Source organism: Zea mays, chromosome 1, assembly GCF_902167145.1.
Source record: "Zea mays cultivar B73 chromosome 1, Zm-B73-REFERENCE-NAM-5.0, whole genome shotgun sequence".
NCBI lineage: Eukaryota > Viridiplantae > Streptophyta > Magnoliopsida > Poales > Poaceae > Zea > Zea mays.
The window spans coordinates 118,447,007-118,465,382 of NC_050096.1; the positions used below are offsets into that span (position 1 = coordinate 118,447,007).

At 43.4% G+C, this 18,376-nt stretch overlaps 1 long non-coding RNA gene across 4 annotated transcripts; it reads left to right on the top strand.

Moving 5' to 3' along the window:
- Nucleotides 1-2,740: 2,740 nt before the first annotated feature.
- Nucleotides 2,741-18,008, top strand: LOC103638158 (uncharacterized). 4 transcript variants are annotated; one of them, XR_002266198.3, is made up of 8 exons: nt 2,741-3,002; nt 9,275-9,401; nt 9,493-9,599; nt 9,761-9,835; nt 16,370-16,417; nt 16,570-16,644; nt 17,111-17,207; nt 17,485-18,008. It is a non-coding gene; the product is annotated as an uncharacterized lncRNA (long non-coding RNA). The 4 variants fall into 4 exon arrangements; XR_002266196.2 differs by having other exon boundaries at nt 2,743-3,002; nt 9,486-9,599; XR_002266194.1 differs by lacking the exon at nt 2,741-3,002 and adding an exon at nt 6,784-7,667 and having other exon boundaries at nt 7,739-9,401; nt 9,486-9,599.
- Nucleotides 18,009-18,376: the final 368 nt, after the last annotated feature.

Consider the following 18,376-nt stretch of genomic DNA (forward strand, 5'->3'; position numbering starts at 1 on the left):
ACCAAATTCAGGTGTTACCCTCTCTTTTTCTTGCTTTTCTACCCCCGGTTCACCCTACATCTACCCCTTGCGCACAGCCCCGTCGTACCCTCACTGTCGTGCGATTCGTTTAAATATTCACCAAATTCAGGTGTTACACTCTCTTTTTCTTGCTTTTCTACCCCTGGTTCACCCTACGTCTACCCCTTGCGCATAGCCCCGTCGTACCCTCACTGTCGTGCGATTCGCGCCGCGCGCACAAGTCAGACGTGTCGCCGCGCGTCCTTCGCGCGCCGTTCCGCGCATGTCGTGCGCGTAGTCATCGTCCATTTGCATGTTCGTGCACGCGCGCCGCGTGTCCGGTCCACACGTTATTTGCGTGTTGTGGCACGCGTCGCGCGTGCTGTTTCGCACGTGCTAATTCACATGTTGTTCGCGCGCGTCATCGTTTGCGTAAATCGCTATTTGCGCGCTTTGATAAAATCACTTCGCCATACCATTCATGTTAAATCTCTACTACTTATTAAGGCGGTAAGGGGTAGGCTGCCATTCCGTGTTCTGACATTCTCATTCCCGCACTGTCTTTCTCATTCTCCCCTCCCCGCAAAGCTCATTCCCATTCCCATTCCCATTCCCGGCTGCCATTCCGTGTTAATAGGGTCCTTGATGAGGCTCTTAATTATGACCAGAAGGTACTCCTTGACTATCTCACACTCTGGAATAACACCTTTAATAGGGTCCTTGATGAGGCTCTTAATTATGACCAAGCACTTTACATTTGATCTTTCCCACTTGACCTTATTGATGCTATACTGTAGCATCCTATGGTCATATTAAGGTGAGTACACTATGGGCTTAATAGGTTTCTCAAAACGCAGTGAGTAAGCTATATCACCCACTATGGTGACCATCTCAATATTTTCCCGCAAAGAGTGGTAATTACTACCATCTGGTGGCTCAACCTGCCCTATATGACCAGCTAGTAGAGCATTGTGTGCACCTTTGTAAAATAAAACAAAATTATTTAGGACAACTAAAATAAAAGCCGCTAAAAATTCTTTCATATATATTTTCACAGTTCCATGCAAAAAGCCGCTAAAAGCAGGTCCAGAGATACATTCAATTTTGCACACTGAGAAAGTTGACTTTTAGAAAAAAAACTGTTTTTTGGATCCAGCCATTTGGTTTGACGTTTTGCTTTTAGGGAACAAAAGCCAAATTCAAAAGCCAAACCAAACACATCCTAAATGAAAATTAATCCACGTTGGATTCATAACGAATAATAATGCATATAAAATAATCTGAAGCACGCAGCGGAAACAAAATATTCCAAGATATTCTTTGCAAAATTATAAATCTCATAAATTTTTTTCTAATTTTCTTAACCTTTTCTTTTATTTTTATTGAATCTACCAAAATAAAGGCCAATAGGGTTACTTTTTTGGTAAGACAATAGGGTTAGGTCACTTAGTTTATCTGTTTTGGTGCTTAATACCAAATGGCGAGAAATTAAAGGCCAAAGAAACTAGATCCCACCACCACTTTAGATTTTAAAATGGTTTTCGAGTTTTAAACTTGTCTTTTGATGCAAAACCCACGAGTCGGCTCGAGCTCGGAAAGGCTCGGCTCGGAGAGGTATTTGTTTAGCTAATAATAATGAAAATCATGTTCTGAACAAATAGCCTTACACCACTTCCATCGTACATAATGTTGAGAAACTCCATCATCAAGGAACATGCATAAGCCTGAGAGGACCTAGTGAAATGAGAAGCTATCTTCTTAAGGTACTTCTTGGCTATCTCACACTCTAGAATAACACTCTTAGTAGAGTACTTGATGAGGCTCTTAATTATGACCAAGCACTTTACGTATCTTTCCCACTTGACCTTATTGATGTTATACTGTAGCATCTTATGGTCATATTAAGGTGAGCCCACTGTGGGCTCAGTGAGTTTCTCAAAACAATGTGAGTAATCTATGTCATCCACTATGGTGACCATCTCAATCTTTTCGTGCGAAGAGTGGTAATTACTACCATCTCGCGGCTCAACCTGCCTATCTGACCAACTAGTAGAGCATTGTGTGCACCTTTGCAAAATAAAACAAAAAAATTAGGACATCTAAAATAAAATATTGGAACATAGAACTTACACGAAATATTCAACGTTAGTTAAATAATAACCATGCTTTATAAAATGAATATACAATTATGAAAATCTAAACCATCATTGGATGATATATAAAATATAACACTGTTCTAAATGTGGTATAAAATATTAAACGTGGTCAAACATTTAAAATACCACAAAATCTCGAAATTTCTATGCAATTAAATGAAAATTAATCCATGTTGGCTTCATAATGAACAATAATGTATATAAAATAATCTAAAGTATGCAGTGAAAACAAAATATTCCAAGATATTCTTTGCAAAATTCTAAATCTCATAATTTTTTTTCTAATTTTCTTAACCTTTTCTTTTATTTTTATTCAATCTGCCGAAATAAAGAAAAGACCAATTCTTAATTCGCTGGAAATAAAAATGGGCTGCTTGGCCTCTGTCGGCCTTTGGGCCCGTCTTTGTGCCGGTCCAGGCGGCCCGTGCGGGTGCGGCGCGCGCGCCCGGGCCGAGAAGTCAGCCCACCAAAAGCGCCCGCGCCCCCCTCCCGCATCGCCGTGGACCGTTGGATAAGGATCGATGACGAAGAATACACGGATCACTGTTTATCCATTTATAAGCCGGAGAAATCGATCTCCTGAAACTCTAGCCATTTCCCCGTTTTTCTCAGCCGTGCGCCTCTCGCCTGAAACCTAGCCAGATTCCTCGTCCCTTCTGTTCACCGGCCAGGCGGAGGACTGATCCGTCGTCCATTGTTGCGCTGCCGTCGAACTCCCCGCCGGCGAGCGCTTTCCTGTGAGGGCGCCGCCGTCGGTGAGATCCTCGGCGGTGCTTCTGCACTTGCAAGGAGGTACGGCGTCGGCCTGAGGGTTGCGAACTGTGAACTACCGACGGCAAGACCACGGTGCGTTCTCCTTTCTTGCTCCCTTGTTCTAATCCCCATCTCAAGATGACTGTTGATTTCCGATTTGGGGATTCGGGGCTCGAATTTGTGGAATTAGGGTTCCATAAAGATTCTATCTGTGTTCTTGCCACGTTTCTCACTAATCTGAGTTGAGACTCGGTCTCCTGCGCTCTTAATCCATCACGCATACTTTTTGTGCGCGGAAGGCGGAGGCTGACCCCAAAGAGAACTAGTGTACTTGTAGATCGTGTGGGCGTGTGGCGGAGGCAGACCCCACAGAGACCCAGAGGGTGGACTGAGGCCGAACGTTGGATGCCGGAGCGGCGACCGGTGAGCTGCCTTCACCCCGCCGCCCCTACGTGTTTCACTATATACGCGATACACTGCACGAACAGTTGATCTGATAGCATGGTGTGCTCCCTAGCATCGATGGCGCCACCCAACGACCCCAATCTATACCACCATACGTCGCAGCTCTCTCCGTGGGCACGGCCGTACCATCCTGGCCGCGTTGTCATGGTGCAATGGTCGCTGCCACCTCATGGTTGGTACAAACTCAACTTTGATGGATCAGTCTACCATGATGGGTCAGCACGAGCCAGTATCGGTGGCGCCATCCGTGACAGCGACGGTCGTGTCGTGCTCGCATTTGCTGAGCCCACAGAGCACTCCACGGTTGGCATAGTGGAGGCGCGCGCGATGGCTCGTGTCCTTCGCCTGGCGCTTGGGCTTAACCTGCAGCGGGTGGTGGTCGAGGGCGACGACCTCATGCTTGTGCGGCTGCTCCGTGGCGAGGACACGCGGACGCGGATCCCTGTGGCGCTGCAGAAGGAGATCCACGGGCTGCTTCGCTGTTTTGCAGGGTGCGATGTGAGGCATGTGTACCGCGAGGGGAACCAGGTGGCGCACACCCTTTGCCGTCAGGCCTACCACTGCCCCGGCGTGTGGGTAGGGACTGTACCGTCCGTCGTGTTTGACAAGGCCGAGGAGGACCGGCGTGGCGTATTGCATGAGCGCTCGGTGGTCCGATGATTGGCTGGGCATACAAAGTTCTGGATGAGAAATTTGCAATATCACCACCCTGGAAAGGTGGCTTCGCTGCATTGCCACCATTGAGCACGCTGAAGTGCCAATATCAATCACTTTCTTGCTGTTCTTATGCCATCATGCCTCATTCACGAGTTCTTTTCAACTGTGCAACCCAAAAAAACGGCCCTGCCCTTGGCTGTGTTTGCGGGCTTTGGCTTGACATTTGGCCAAAAAACAGAACCAGACAGCCTGCAATTGCTCTCTAGGCAACCGGCTTCAGTTTTGGCATCATGCTTGTTCTCCATACTGCTGACACCAATCTCCTGTGCCATGAACCTTGATGTGTGGTGAACAAATCCTTATCCGTACAAGATATATATGACAACACCCATACATGTTTTAGTATCTCAGTTTAGGACTACAGAATCCAAAACAAACTGCACAATTAAACATGTGACTCAGTTTAGCACTGCAACCACAAATATTTCAGTTTAGGACTACAACCACAAATAGAATCCTAAGAGTTCTTTCTTTTTCTTCCTTGGGGTCAGTTTCTTTTGAACTATCTTCTTGGTAGACGTTGCTATCTTGGTTGAAGTAGGCATAGTTGTCTGAGAAGAATTGCTTTCTAACAGAGCAGCAAGTCGCCTGCACAAATTTTGGAATTACCTTTTTGTCATTGTTGCTCCAGGGCGCTCTTGAATTATGGTTTCCCTAGTTGTTATTGGCCTATATGGTGTTGCCATCTGACTTTTACCACTTGATTTAGTACTATTCTTCCTAGGCTTTCTCTTCGTTTTCTTCGTACCATTGAGTGGGCATTTCTAACTAACTTTTGTGTGACCCAATGTACCGCATCTTTTGCACCTACGTTTTCCTCTTATCATCGTTTTGGGCTTTTCTTGTTCAGTTGGTTTTGCCTTTGAACTGGTGCCACCTTCATCATGTTTTGTCTCTGAACTGTTGCCGCCTTGAAGGGAACTTTTGAACCTCAAATTTCTGTCTGCTAACAGTTCTTTTGCAAATTGGTGCACCCATATCAAATGGAAGTTCTACTGTGGGCCATTGTGACTTGTCAGGCAGTGGCTCTATCAATCTTTTATATGCCTATCTGAACTTTGCAACAGAGTAGTATTCATGAACAAATCCTCAAGCTTCACATTTCTGTTTTACACTGCTGTTAGCAAGGCCAATGCATGCTCGCAAGGCTTGCCGGTATGTTGCTACTCTTCACAAGTGCAGTCATGTAAATGTTCCTTGATAGCATGTCGATCATGATGATTGTGGTTGCTGTCGTACACTTCTGCATCATGTTGTCAGCTTTCACAACATTTAAGTGTCCCAACCATCTAGTTCTTGCATTTATTTGGTGTAGGACAGCTGGTAGTATCTTGCCTTGAAGTCGTTCTCCAATTTTTCTTATCTTCTCCCGTGGTATCATTATCATTTCCCTTACCTTATCAACAATATCAGTCACTGGCAAGTCCTTTATGTCTCTACTCTCTAATCCAATTGTTGAAACACTCCGCTAGATTGTTAGTAATATAATCACACTTAATTTCTTGGTTGAAGTCACATCTCATCCATTTCGGTGAATGGTGTTCATCAAGGTACTTGAACACATCATTTCTACCTGAGAACATTTGGGTCATGTGGTACTTAAATTTGTCCTTCTTATAAGCCTCAACTGCTGGGTACATACGTGAATAAATGACACCACTATATCTCTTCATAAAGTGCATGAGGTACCTAAAACATTCCCTTTGATCAGCATAAGGAAACACTTGTACCACTGCCTTTTCTAATCCCTTACAAGCATCTGTGCAAATTGCTAGCTGAGGCATGTCTCCTATAGCCCTACGCAACTGCTTCATAAACCAAACCCAGTTATACTCTGGTTCAGATTGTATTAATCCAAATGCAACAGGATACATCCAGTTATGACCATCTATATCTGTTACTGATGCCAATTGGCCGTTCCACCTACCATTTAGTGCAGATAAGGCCTACATCCTGCTAAAAAACCCTCAATGCAAGGAGCAAGTGCACAATAAAATCGAGTTAGAGGGGCGACCTATCTTTGGTTAGCAACTCGAACAGCCGAAATACGTAAACAAAACCACATAGCAGAATAGATTATATACCTTAGGTTCATGTCCCAAGAGTTGGAGTTGGGTTCCATGTCCAAATCTGGCATAGCACCACCTCTCCAAGGGCAATGGATCACATATTTAGAGCTAACATCACAAAATCTATTGGTTCATGCGTCCAAAAAACAAGGGATTTTAGAAATCGAAGGAGGATAACAGAAACGAAGGGAATACAACTGGAACACCATTCTTACCTCAAATCTGCTGCCTGTGGGCTTGGAGGAGAACCAAATGTTGAGTTATGCGTGCTTGAGTGTCCAATCCTCTGTGCGCCGCCGGGGAGAACTCAACGCTCGTTCATTTTTAGTCCAAGCAAACAGAGGCAAGATGACCTTATCTTGACCTAAGGACAGAGCTATTTTTTTCCCGTGGGCTGGAGAGCTGTAAAAGAACAAGTTGATGGATTATATGAGGCTGGATGGCATAACAACAGTGAGGGATCAGTTGATAGTGGCAATGCAGCGAAGCCACCTTTCGGGGTGGGGATCTTGCAAATTTCTGAGCGAAGCCATCTTTTTATCTTTGTTTTTAGGTACAATTCATATAGTTCCATAACTCTATGCCATGCTTTTGGATTATCTTGAATTATGGTTTCCCTAGTTGTTATTGGCTATATGGTCTTGCCATCTGACTTTTACCACTTGATTTACTATTCCTAGGCTTTCTCTTCGTTTTCTTTGTACCATTGAGTTGGCATTTGTAACTAACTTTTGTGTGACCCAATGTACCGCATCTTTTGCACCTACGTTTTCCTCTTACCATCGTTTTGGGCTTTTCTTGTTCAGTTGGTTTTGCCTTTGAACTGATGCCACCTTCATCATGTTTTGTCTCTGAACTGTTGCCGCCTTGAAGGGAACTTTTGAACCTCAAATTTCTGTCTGCCAACAGTTCTTTTGCAAATTGGTGCACCCATATCAAATGGAATTTCTACTGTGGGCCATTGTGACTTGTCAGGCAGTGGCTCTATCAATCTTTTATATGCCTATCTGAACATTGGAACAGAGTAGTATTCATGAACAAATCCTCAAGCTTCACATTTCTGTTTTGCACTGCTGTTAGCAAGGCCAATGCATGCTCGCAAGGCTTGCCAGTATGTTGCTACTCTTCACAAGTGCAGTCATGTAAATGTTCCTTGATAGCATGTCGATCATGATGATTGTGGCTGCTGTCGTACACCTCTGCATCATGTAAGTCAGCTTTCACAACAGTTAAGTGTCCCAACCCTCTAGTTCTTGCATTCAATTGGTGGAGGACAGCTGGTAGTATCTTGCCTTGAAGTCGTTCTCCAATTTTTCTTATCTTCTCCCGTGGTATCATTATCATTTCCCTTATCTTATCAACATGATCAGTCACTGGCAAGTCCTTTATGTCTCTACTCTCTAATCCAATTGTTGAAACACTCCGCTAGATTGTTAGTAATATAATCACACTTAATTTCTTGGTTGAAGTCACATCTCATCCATTTCAGTGAATGGTGTTCATCAAGGTACTTGAACACATCATTGCTACCTGAGAACATTTGGGTCATGTGGTACTGAAATTTGTCCTTCTTATAAGTCTCAACTGCAGGGTACATACGTGAATAAATGACACCACTATATCTCTTCATAAAGTTTTGCGTGAGGTACCTAAAACATTCCCTTTGATTTGCATAAGGAAACACTTGTACCACTGCCTTTTCTAATCCCTTACAAGCATCTGTGCAAATTGCTAGCTGGGGCATGTCTCCTATAGCCCTACGCAACTGCTTCATAAACCAAACCCAGTTATACTCTGGTTCAGATTGTATTAATCCAAATGCAACAGGATACATCCAGTTATGACCATCTATATCTGTTACTGATTCCAATTGGCCGTTCCACCTACCATTTAGTGCAGATAAGGCCTACATCCTGCTAAAAAACCCTCAATGCAAGGAGCAAGTGCACAATAAAATCGAGTTAGAGGGGCAACCTATCTTTGGTTAGCAGTTCGAACAGCCGAAATACGTAAACAAAACCACATAGCAGAATAGATTATATACCTTAGGTTCATGTCCCAAGAGTTGGAGGTGGGTTCCATGTCCAAATCTGGCATAGCACCACCTCTCCATGGGCAATGGATCACAGATTTAGAGCCAACATCACAAAATCTATTGGTTCATGCGTCCAAAAAAACAAGGGATTTTAGAAATCGAAGGTGGATAACAGAAACAGAGGGAATACAACTGGAACACCATTCTTACCTCAAATCTGCTGCCTGTGGGCTTGGAGGAGAACCAAATGTTGAGTTATGCGTGCTTGAGTGTCCAATCCTCTGTGCGCCGCCGGGGAGAACACAACGCTCGTTCATTTTTAGTCCAAGCAAACAGAGGCAAGATGACCGTATCTTGACCTAAGGACAGAGCTATTTTTTCCCGTGGCTGAAGAGCTGTAAAAGAACAAGTTGATGGATTATATGAGGCTGGATGGCATAACAACAGTGAGGATCATTTGATAGTGGCAATGCAGCGAAGCCACCTTTCTGGGGTGGTGATCTTGCAAATTTCTCAGTTCTGGACATCAACGACGTTGTCCTGGAGAACGGAGGATGCGGGCGCGGGACGAAGAGTGGACTACTGTCCATGCATGGATGCCGACTTTTCGGCGTCACAATCGATCAGCGCCAAGAATGATGAAGACACGAGCTTGGTAGATGGAAGGATTAGCAACGCCAAGGCGTCAATGCTATGCAAGAAGAACATGCGATGCGAGCAAAGCACCACCAACAATTTTTAATTTTTTTATTTTTTTATCGAACGCGCAGGAGAACTGCACATCTTATATATTAGAGAGGAATAAAAAACCTTACAAAAAGGAGATTTTGCTGGGCAAGTCTCTCAAGGCCCCCACACAAAAACCCGAAGGAAATTACAAACTGGAACCGTAACTTGACCCGACCTCGGCCAGAGCTACAACTAAGCCTAGGCTCTCAAGCTCCTTAGCTCCTGCTATTGCCCAGCTAACACACTCATCTTTGTTTTTATAATGATAGATGAGAAGGTTGAGTTCTATAGTTCTTTTATCTTTGTTTTTCAGGTACAATTCTTATAGTTCTTTTTATCTTTGTTTTTAGGTACAAGTCATATAGTTCCATAACTCTATGCCATGCTTTTGGAGTATCTGGAGCGATACAGCACTTGGCAGGAATGATCGAATGAGACTCGAAGGTTAATAAAGATGTTGATGCCCCCATATTTCAGGTTCCTTCTCTCATTTAACAAATTACGTGTTGTCCACCAATATTAGCTACAATTCTAAGCCAACTGGGCATTGACATTGTCCAGGTTGCAGATTACGGAGTGGTTGCTGATCTGTTTGAGGTTCTGGATGAGTTACTGAAGCAGATCCCAAAGAAGAAATAAGCGACCGTTAATTTGTTGCTGATGTTTTCCCTTTTTGTAGGCATTCTAACTCTTCTTCAGCTTGCTTTGAAACCTTGTTCATCCTTTTCACCGCAGCTATGGATCCATCACTGAATTGAGCTTTACAGGCAGTTCCAAAACCACCCTTCCCAATAACTGTGCTGAAGTTATCTGCTGCTTTCATTGTTTTTTTGTAGCTGAAGAAGGAACCTTTGGAATATTGGTGATTGGCCTGAAGAAGGTAGAAAGGGTGGTCTGGATCAACGACAAAGGTTAAATAAGACAATTTTCTTGTTTTTTTCTTCTCTTTTTCTCTATAATACCATAGCTTCAGCAAAACTGGATCAGTCAATCTTCAATATTAAAAAGGGCAGGCCCGCTGCCGGAGGCTCCCACATGAGTGGGGTCTATGAAGCAGTCATAATGCACAGAGAGATGCAATAGTAACTCTTAAACAAAAATGTTATGTAGAACAATGATATATTATATATACCATCTGCGTTTGGGAATAATGGAATAGCCTGTGGAACCTCCTCATCAGATTCATCATCTGAAATATCAATCGCCATATTGCTTATGCCAAGTGATAAAAAACATTAGGGATGTTCAATACTGAAAGAAGAGGATCATTACCTTCTTTGGTACTTGTGACACTGTCATATGTGATAAAAAGACAGAAGCGGTTAAGGAAAAGAAATTTGTGTTCCAGCTTCTCTAAAAATATTGAACAAAGTAAAATGAAAGGTTATTTTCTCTTGCAATGCCAAAATTTCTAGCCAAGGGCAGAGATGGTGCTGGTTTTTGAGGTGACATCCAGGGCAAGAGTAGGTTCCACTTTCAAGCTTTTTGGCCTAAATTGGAGGGTTTCCAGGATGTGGTGGCTACTTGGCCCTCGATTTCTGATGGTCAGTGCCCTCTAGCTACCCTATCTTGAAAATAAGGGTTGTTGCTCGTGGGTTGCAGAGTTGGAGTGATAAAAAGGTGGGGCATGTGAAAAATCAACTTGATTTAGCTAAAGAGCTCTTGCATCAACTTGAAATAGCCCAAGGTTGTTGAAGAAACACAGTCTTGCTTTGGCATCCTTCTGAAATCTCGCATTGGATGGCTAAAAGATGGGGATGCCAACACCTGTTTGTTCCATTCTTATGGTAGGTACCGAAAAAGGAAGAATTTTATACCCACTTACCTAGTATCACTACTATAGATGATAGAGTGCTGACTGTGCATGAGGATAAAGCAACAGAATTTCTCAACTTCTATAACGGGTTGCTGGTTACAGTGGAGCTTAGAGACACTACCATTGACCTTGATGCGCTGAGGATTCCTTTCTCATGATTTGTCTGCTCTTGAAGTACCCATTTCGGAGGTGGAGGTGTGGAACACCATCGAGCACCTTCTTTCGGAAAGGCCCCGGGGCTGGATGGCTTCACTGGGTGCTTCTATAAATTTTACTGGCCGATTATTAAGGGGAGTGTCATGGCTGCTATCTCTTGTGTGTGGGCTCAGAAATTCAGGAATATGGAGCTTTTGAATTCAGCCTTCATCTCGCTGTTGCCTAAAAAGGTTGATGCCCAACATGTTTAGGACTTTCAACCTATTAGCCTTGTGCATAGCTTTGCTAAGCTCATTACAAAAAATTTGGCCAATAGGTTGGCCGGTAAGCTGCAAATGATGGTCTCTCCTAATCAAACAGCCTTTACCAAGAAGAGATTTATTTAGGATAACTTTATGTTAGTGCAACAAACGACCAGATTTCTTAACGATCAGAAACAACCTAGAATCCTTTTTAAACTTCACATTTCAAAGGCTTTTGATTCAGTCTCTTGGGCTTTCCTTCTTGAGGTCCTGAGGAAACTTGGTTTTGGTGTCATTTGGTGTGACTTGATTAGTGGGCTTTTCGCTTCTTCATCGACAAGAATTATTTAGAATGGTGTGCCTGGTGACTACATTGCCCATCGACGAGGATTAATGCAGGGTGATCCCCTATCCCCTATGCTTTTCATCCTCGTCATGGATGTTCTTTCTCACCTTCTACGGCGTGCTTTTGAGGATGGCCTTCTACAACTTTCTTCGCTTACAACACCGTATGTCTCTTTATGCCGATGATGCAGTGGTCTTCTTAAAACCTATCCTATCGGACATCATTTTGACTGTGAACCTCCTGACACTGTTTGGCAATGCTTCGGGATTGAAGACTAATGTGGAAAAAAGTAGTGTTTTTCCTATTCGTTGTACTAATGAGGAGGTCGAAGTCATCTAGGAGCTGCTGCCCTGTGGGGTTTCAGAATTCCCTTGCAAAGCCTCCCATTGTCTCTCAAGAAGCTTAATACAGATCAATTACAAGCCATCATCGATCGTACTGTGGATATGTGGCCAGGATGGAAGGCGGAGCTTATGTCTAGGGCTGGTTGTGCCACTTATGTCTAGTGTGTGCTAACAACTAAAGTTATTTACCCAGCTATGGCTTTGGATCTACTTGGTTGGGTTCTTAAAGCTATCGATAAGCTGCGTAAAGGTCTTTTGTGGAAAGGAAGAAAAGAAGTAAAAGGTGGCTACTATCTGCTATCTTGGCCTAAGGTCACTAGGCCAAAGGAGTTGGGTGGCTTGAGTATTCATGATCTGCAAAAGCTTGGGTGGGCTCTTCGGGTCAGATGGCTATGGTTGCAAATGACGGAGCCCCCTAGACCTTGGTCTGAATTTCAAGTTCAGATTTGTGATATTGTCAAAAAACTTGTTTCAGTGGCTGTGATTTCGCAAGTGGGCAAACACAATGATACTCTTTTTTGGGCTGACAATTGGTTACATGGAAGGAGTGTAAAAGGCTAAAAGCTCTTGCTCCGATTGTTTTTGCTTTAGTCTCCAAGCGTATTGCTATCAAGAGGCTGGTTAGTGATCATATGTGGGTCAGTGACATTCGAGGTGCCCTTACGGCCAGAGTTATTTGGGAGTTCGTGGAGCTGTTTCAGATAGTTGATGATGTTATTCTCCAACCTGAGATTCCTGACGCTCATATTTGGAGTCTTTCCCTTCTGGACAGTTCTCCACTAAATCTGCCTATGATGCTTTATGCTTCGTTTGGATGTCGATATTGAAGGGCATGGAATTGAATTGAGTTCAATACCTAATCAGTCATGGTATTGAAATAATATGTGATTCCAATTCTATTATTTCGATGTCGCTGGATTGGGGTTTGGAATTGTGCGGTCTAATTCCATGCAATACAGAGGGGTGACGTTCGGTATTGGGAGGAGTTTCTAGTTATAGTCCAATTCCAGGGAATTGAGTCTCTGGTTCCAAATCTCAATTTTGTGTGCAACCAAACGACATAATTTAGGAAAGGTGATTCCAATTCTCAATTCTATGCTCTAATATCGACATCCAAACGAGCTATTATATTTTTTTGGTTTAACCTCTTTTGATTCTTCTGATAGAATACGGAAGACATGGGCTCCGACAAATGTAGATTCTTCATATGGTTGGTTGAACATGACTGATGTTGGACTGCTGACCAATCTTGCTAGGCGCGAGTTGCCTCACTCCGAGCGATGCCCCTTGTATGATCAGGAAGAGGAATCCATCGAACACCTGTTGGCTTCTTGCATCTTTGCCCGACAATTTTGGTTTCAACTGCTTCGGTCAATTGGGCTTCAGTCCCTTGCCCGTGGGCATGGGGAACGTTTTGAAAACTGGTGGAGGACTCGAAGTTCTCAACTTGTAGGGTTGCATCAAAAGGGCTTCAATTCCTTAGTTATTCTAGGGGCTTGGGTTATTTGGAAACATAGAAATAGATGCGTGTTTGATGGGGCTGGCCAAATGTGGCAGCGACGCTCCTAGCTGCTAAAGAGGAGGTCTTAGGATGGTGTTTAGCAGGAGCTAAGGGGCTGACCTTTCTCCAGGTTTTTGACCCTGTCCCGGATTGATAAATAGCTCTCAGGCAGAGAATATGTGACCTTGCTCCTAGGCTTTTTCAATGTATACCCAGGATGATTTCAAAAAGAAGAATTGTTCGGGAGGCTCTTCTGAATAGAAATGGGTCTCCGACATGAAAGGTGCTCTCTCTAGGAGTTTTGGTGGATTATCTACAACCTTGGAACCTTCTTTTTGAGGTAGTGTTGCAGGCTACTATTGAAGACAGACATGTTTTCAGTATTTCCTCAGATGGTAACTATTCAGCTAAAGTGGCATACGAAGGGCTCTTCATGGGATGAGTCTATTTCAGCCACTATCCCAGGGTGTGGAAAACCTGGGCCCTGCCTAAATGCAGATTTTTTCTTTGGCTCACTGCGCATAACAGGTGGTGGACTGCTGACAGGTTGGCCAAAAGAGGGCTTGATCACCCACCAAAATGCCCCTTATGTGACCAAGAGGATGAAACCTTAGACCATCTCTTGGTCGCCTGTGTTTTCTGAAGAGATTTCTGGTTTCAGCTCCTGAGGACTTTCGACCTTCAAGTGCTAGCCCCTCAGCCTGGTTTGTCTTCCTTCATGAGCTGGTGGGAAGAAGCTTCTTATTCGGTCAGGGGTCTTGTTAGAAAAGAGCTCAATTCTCTTATTGCATTCGGGACCTGGATTATTTGGAATCTTCGCAACAAATGCATCTTTGATAATTGGAACCCTAATGTGTCTTTAGCCATTAGGATGGCTACAGAGGAAAGATGGATGTGGGAAATGGCCAGGGCTAAAGGCCTTTCCTACCTATGTGCCCCTCTCCTTGAGGCTTAGTCTTAGAGGGGGTTTTAGGCTAGTAGTTGGGTGCTGTCCTCTTATGGATTCTTTTGGGTTTCTGGTTTTTAGACCTCTGTAAGGAAGTCTAAATTTTTGTTGTACCTGGTCTTGTTAGACCTTTTTATCTCCTTAATATAATGGGGCGCAGTTCTCCTGCGGTTTTCGAGAAAAAAGGTAGTGGGTGAGTTCAGTTTGTTGGCTTTTGTACTGTTCCTTTGAGGGTTCTTTTCCCCTCGTTTTTTCTCTTCTTAATATAATGATACACAACTCTCCTGCGTGTTTTAGAAAAAAAGGTGTTTAGTAACTCAAACTCCTCGAATAACAAACTAGTTTTACATTGAGGTCCCGTTTGTTTCTTTTCGTTTTGAGGAATTGAAATCTTACTATTGTAATAGGCTATTTTTTTAGAATGCGACATTCCACCACTTTCCAAAGTTATCATATAAGCCTATCTCAAATTCATGGGGTGAGAAATGAAAATTGATTCTATAGATTTACATGTTATTTTTTCGATGTACAACTTATAGCACACTCTTCTACTTGCTTAGTTATAACATGAATGTAGTATATAACTATCTCTCTCATATGGTTTAAGATAATATATAAATATATTACATATATAAATATATGAACTTAATTAATTTTGTCTAAATTATAATTATTAAAATAGAATTCAATTCCAACGAAACAAACGGGGCCTGAGGGTATTTGTCAACTGATAGTGTTCCAATCGGAAACTCTTTGCCACCAACCTTCACAAAAACTCTCACATCCTCATTCCCCTTATTATCCTGTAATGCTATCTTAAAAGACAAATAATTGAAAAGTAAAAAAAAAGGAACTCCACAAAAATAATGTAAACCAATAGTGATCATTACTAGTAGTAGGTCACACTTCACTGTGGCTCCAGTTCTGCCTACAACTCCTGGAAATGTTAGCATGCCTTTTGGTCTCTACTCCTTTAAAAGGAGAGTTTCGTGCGTCGTTAGACTTTTCATGCGTCGTACCACATGCTACCCTCCCCCCTGCTCGCTATGGCGAGACGGCCGTTCCCGCCCCCACCTCTAAGATTGTCGTCGTCCTTTACCGCCGCGTCCCTTTCCTCCCATGGAGTACGCACCCTCCTCGCTCGCTTTCGTCGTCCACCGCCTGTCCGTCTCGCATCTCCCACAGAAACCATCTCGCCTAGGCAGCGAGGCCCGCGTCACCATCGTCGACGTCAGGGACGAGGAGAGGGGTTACGACAGCCACATCGTGGGGTTCCACCACTACGCCAACGACACCTATGCGGAGCGGATGCCTGAGCTCGCCTAGGCAACTGAGGCCAAGGAAACCCTCGACTTCCACTGCGCACTCAGCAAGGTGAAGGCCTCCTTCCCGCGTCCCTATTTCTTTGTCAGTTCCAAGTTAGGTCCTAGGGAGGGGATGTCCCTGTGCTCCTTCATCTCAGAATGTTCAGTGCCACGAGTTTGTTAGAGTGGAACAAGCTGCTGATGCTGAAACAATTTAGCTCTTCTATGGAAGCGTGGAAAGTTTGATGAATCACAACAATATGTATTTTGGTTCTTTATTGGATTCATCATACATACAGTTTAGCAAGTATCTAACTTACTGTTGATACAGGCTGCCAGATGGACCTCTTATGGATATTGGCGAAAGGGCCTCTAGCGTAATGGTTAAGGCTTCCGAGTAGCACCTCCAGGTCCTGGGTTCGATCCCCCTCGGGGGCGAATTTCTGGCTTGGTTAAAAAAATCCCCTCGCTGTGCCCCGTCCGCTCCCGGGTTACGTCCTGCGCGCCACCCTCCGGCTGGGCCGTTGCAGAGTGGGCGGTGACGGCCCGCTAGTGATGGGGGGCCAGGGTTCGGGGATTTTCTCAGCCGGGACCATGTTTCGGTTTCTTCTTAATATAATACCGGGAGGGCGGTCTTTCCCTCCCCGGCTGAGTTTTTTTTCTCTTATGGATATTGTTTTAAGTCTACCCACTTGATGCTGTCTACGATTTCCCTGAAGATGTAATGTTCTTATTTTTTTATCTCTTTTTGCAACATGGATTCATAATTAACATTTTGTTTCTCTATTAGGTCAAATCGAACAAAAGATGTGCAGGTGCATCAAACTGGACAGTAAAGGTGTGCATCCTCCAATCATTTTTCCATATGAATAGCTGCCTTGGTTCTATGCTTGCTAGAAGAAAATGCTGAAGATACAACTCCAATGTGTTACCCGTTTCTCATAAAAGCTTTAGAGTTTACAATAACATTGAGCTCTCTTAATTTAACAGGACATTGTTGAATCAGTGAGGAATGAATTTGGTAGCATTGACATATTAGTGCATTCTCTTGCCAATGGCCCAGAGGTACAATCTCCCTGTTGTTGTGTGTATGTGCATGCAGTGGTGTGATCCAACTCTTTCTTGTGGCACTAGACTCATTGTCTAACCATCTTAAAATCACATATACACTCGTATATGGGTGGTGAAGGGGTTTAGGGGGTTTTCTCGACCTGCGTGAGGTCTTATTATTAATCTAATGCTGTGGGGGCGGTCTTGCCCTCGTAGGTCGAGTGTTTTTAGATTTTGAAATCTTAGGATTACATGTCGGTGTTGCTAATATCTGGATGCCTTACATCTGTCGACCTCATAACCCCAGTTGCCATGTTTATATCAGCAGCCAAACAACTACACATTTTGTTTTCACTTGAACTGTGCTACATTGTTATATGCTCTTTGTTCTTTACAAACTAAGACTTGTATGCTTTTTATTTATCAATTTTAGATCTTGTTTAGATTCTTATGGTGTCAAAATATTTCTACGTTGTTTCAGGATCTTCTGTTTTTGGCTTGTAGTCATCTAGATAACAGAACTACAATGACTAGAGTGTCCAGAATGGATTTTGGAGATTTTGATATCTAACCATGAGGTGAGTGTCACAGGCCTTTTATCATATTTTTCTAACAAGGATCATGCTCAGATGACATAAACTGTGTTTCTTCATTCCATGTATTCAAACTGTAGATGGGCACAAATAAAAATGATAATTTTGAAGCAAAACAACCTCAGTAACATTCATGTTTCGTAGTGTCATGGCCATCTGCCCATCCCTTCTTTGGGGATAGGTTTGTGATGGTTGCTGTATCACAGCCAAATTCATTTTGTGTTCATAAGTTCTTGTTTGTCCTTTCCCTGCAACTATTTAGGATGTGGAGGCAACAATTCATTGTGTGGAGTGACTCTCAATGGTTGGACGATCTTGCACTGGAGGCCAAAGGATCAGGTGGTCCCTTCACTCTTAAAAAGCTGTAGGTTAGCTAGATATCGTGGTGAACTTCGGGCTACATCTTCAAAGGCTGCTACTGATGAAGTGGTGCTTGCAAAAACAACTCAACAAACTGCAGACCAAGAAGTGGGTGCTACAATTTCAGCAACCCGTATAACAACACAATATCAGCAGGAACAGCTGACTGTCAGCCATGAAACGCTGACTACACTTTCAGCAGGAACTCCACCACGCATGAAAGGATGGCTAGTTAAAAAATCACCCCCAAGAAGAAGAAAGTGTGAAGTATTTGTGTTTTGTGTGTGAACTGAAATCTGGGAACTATGTATCTGTGGTTTGTCTGTGTACTGAAATCTGGGAACTGAAACTATGTATGTGTGGTTTCTGTGTGTGAACTGGAACTGAGTCACAGAACTATGTATCTGTGATATGTGTGAACTGCAATATGAAATTGTCAGTTTATTGCTGAACTCCCTCCCTTGATCCAGTGCTGCGCCCTTACGCGAATGAGCAAAATGTGGCGTCTTGTCTGGCCATCAATTTCTTTTTGGAGAAACGTGGCGAGTGGACAAGGAATTGGTGGCATCGACTCCCTATGAAAACTACTGCCTAAATCGCTAGAATTTTCCTTGGCCGCTGAGATATGAGTGGATACAATTTTGCAACATAAGACGAGCGCCACCGTGATGGCAGCAGGGGCTGAGGAAAAACAAAAAGGAAAAGAGTAGGAAAAGGAGTGCTAATTTCACTCAACCAATCTAAGCTCTTTCTTAAATTTAGCTGCAAACAAAAGTGATCTGTTTTGGGGTTCT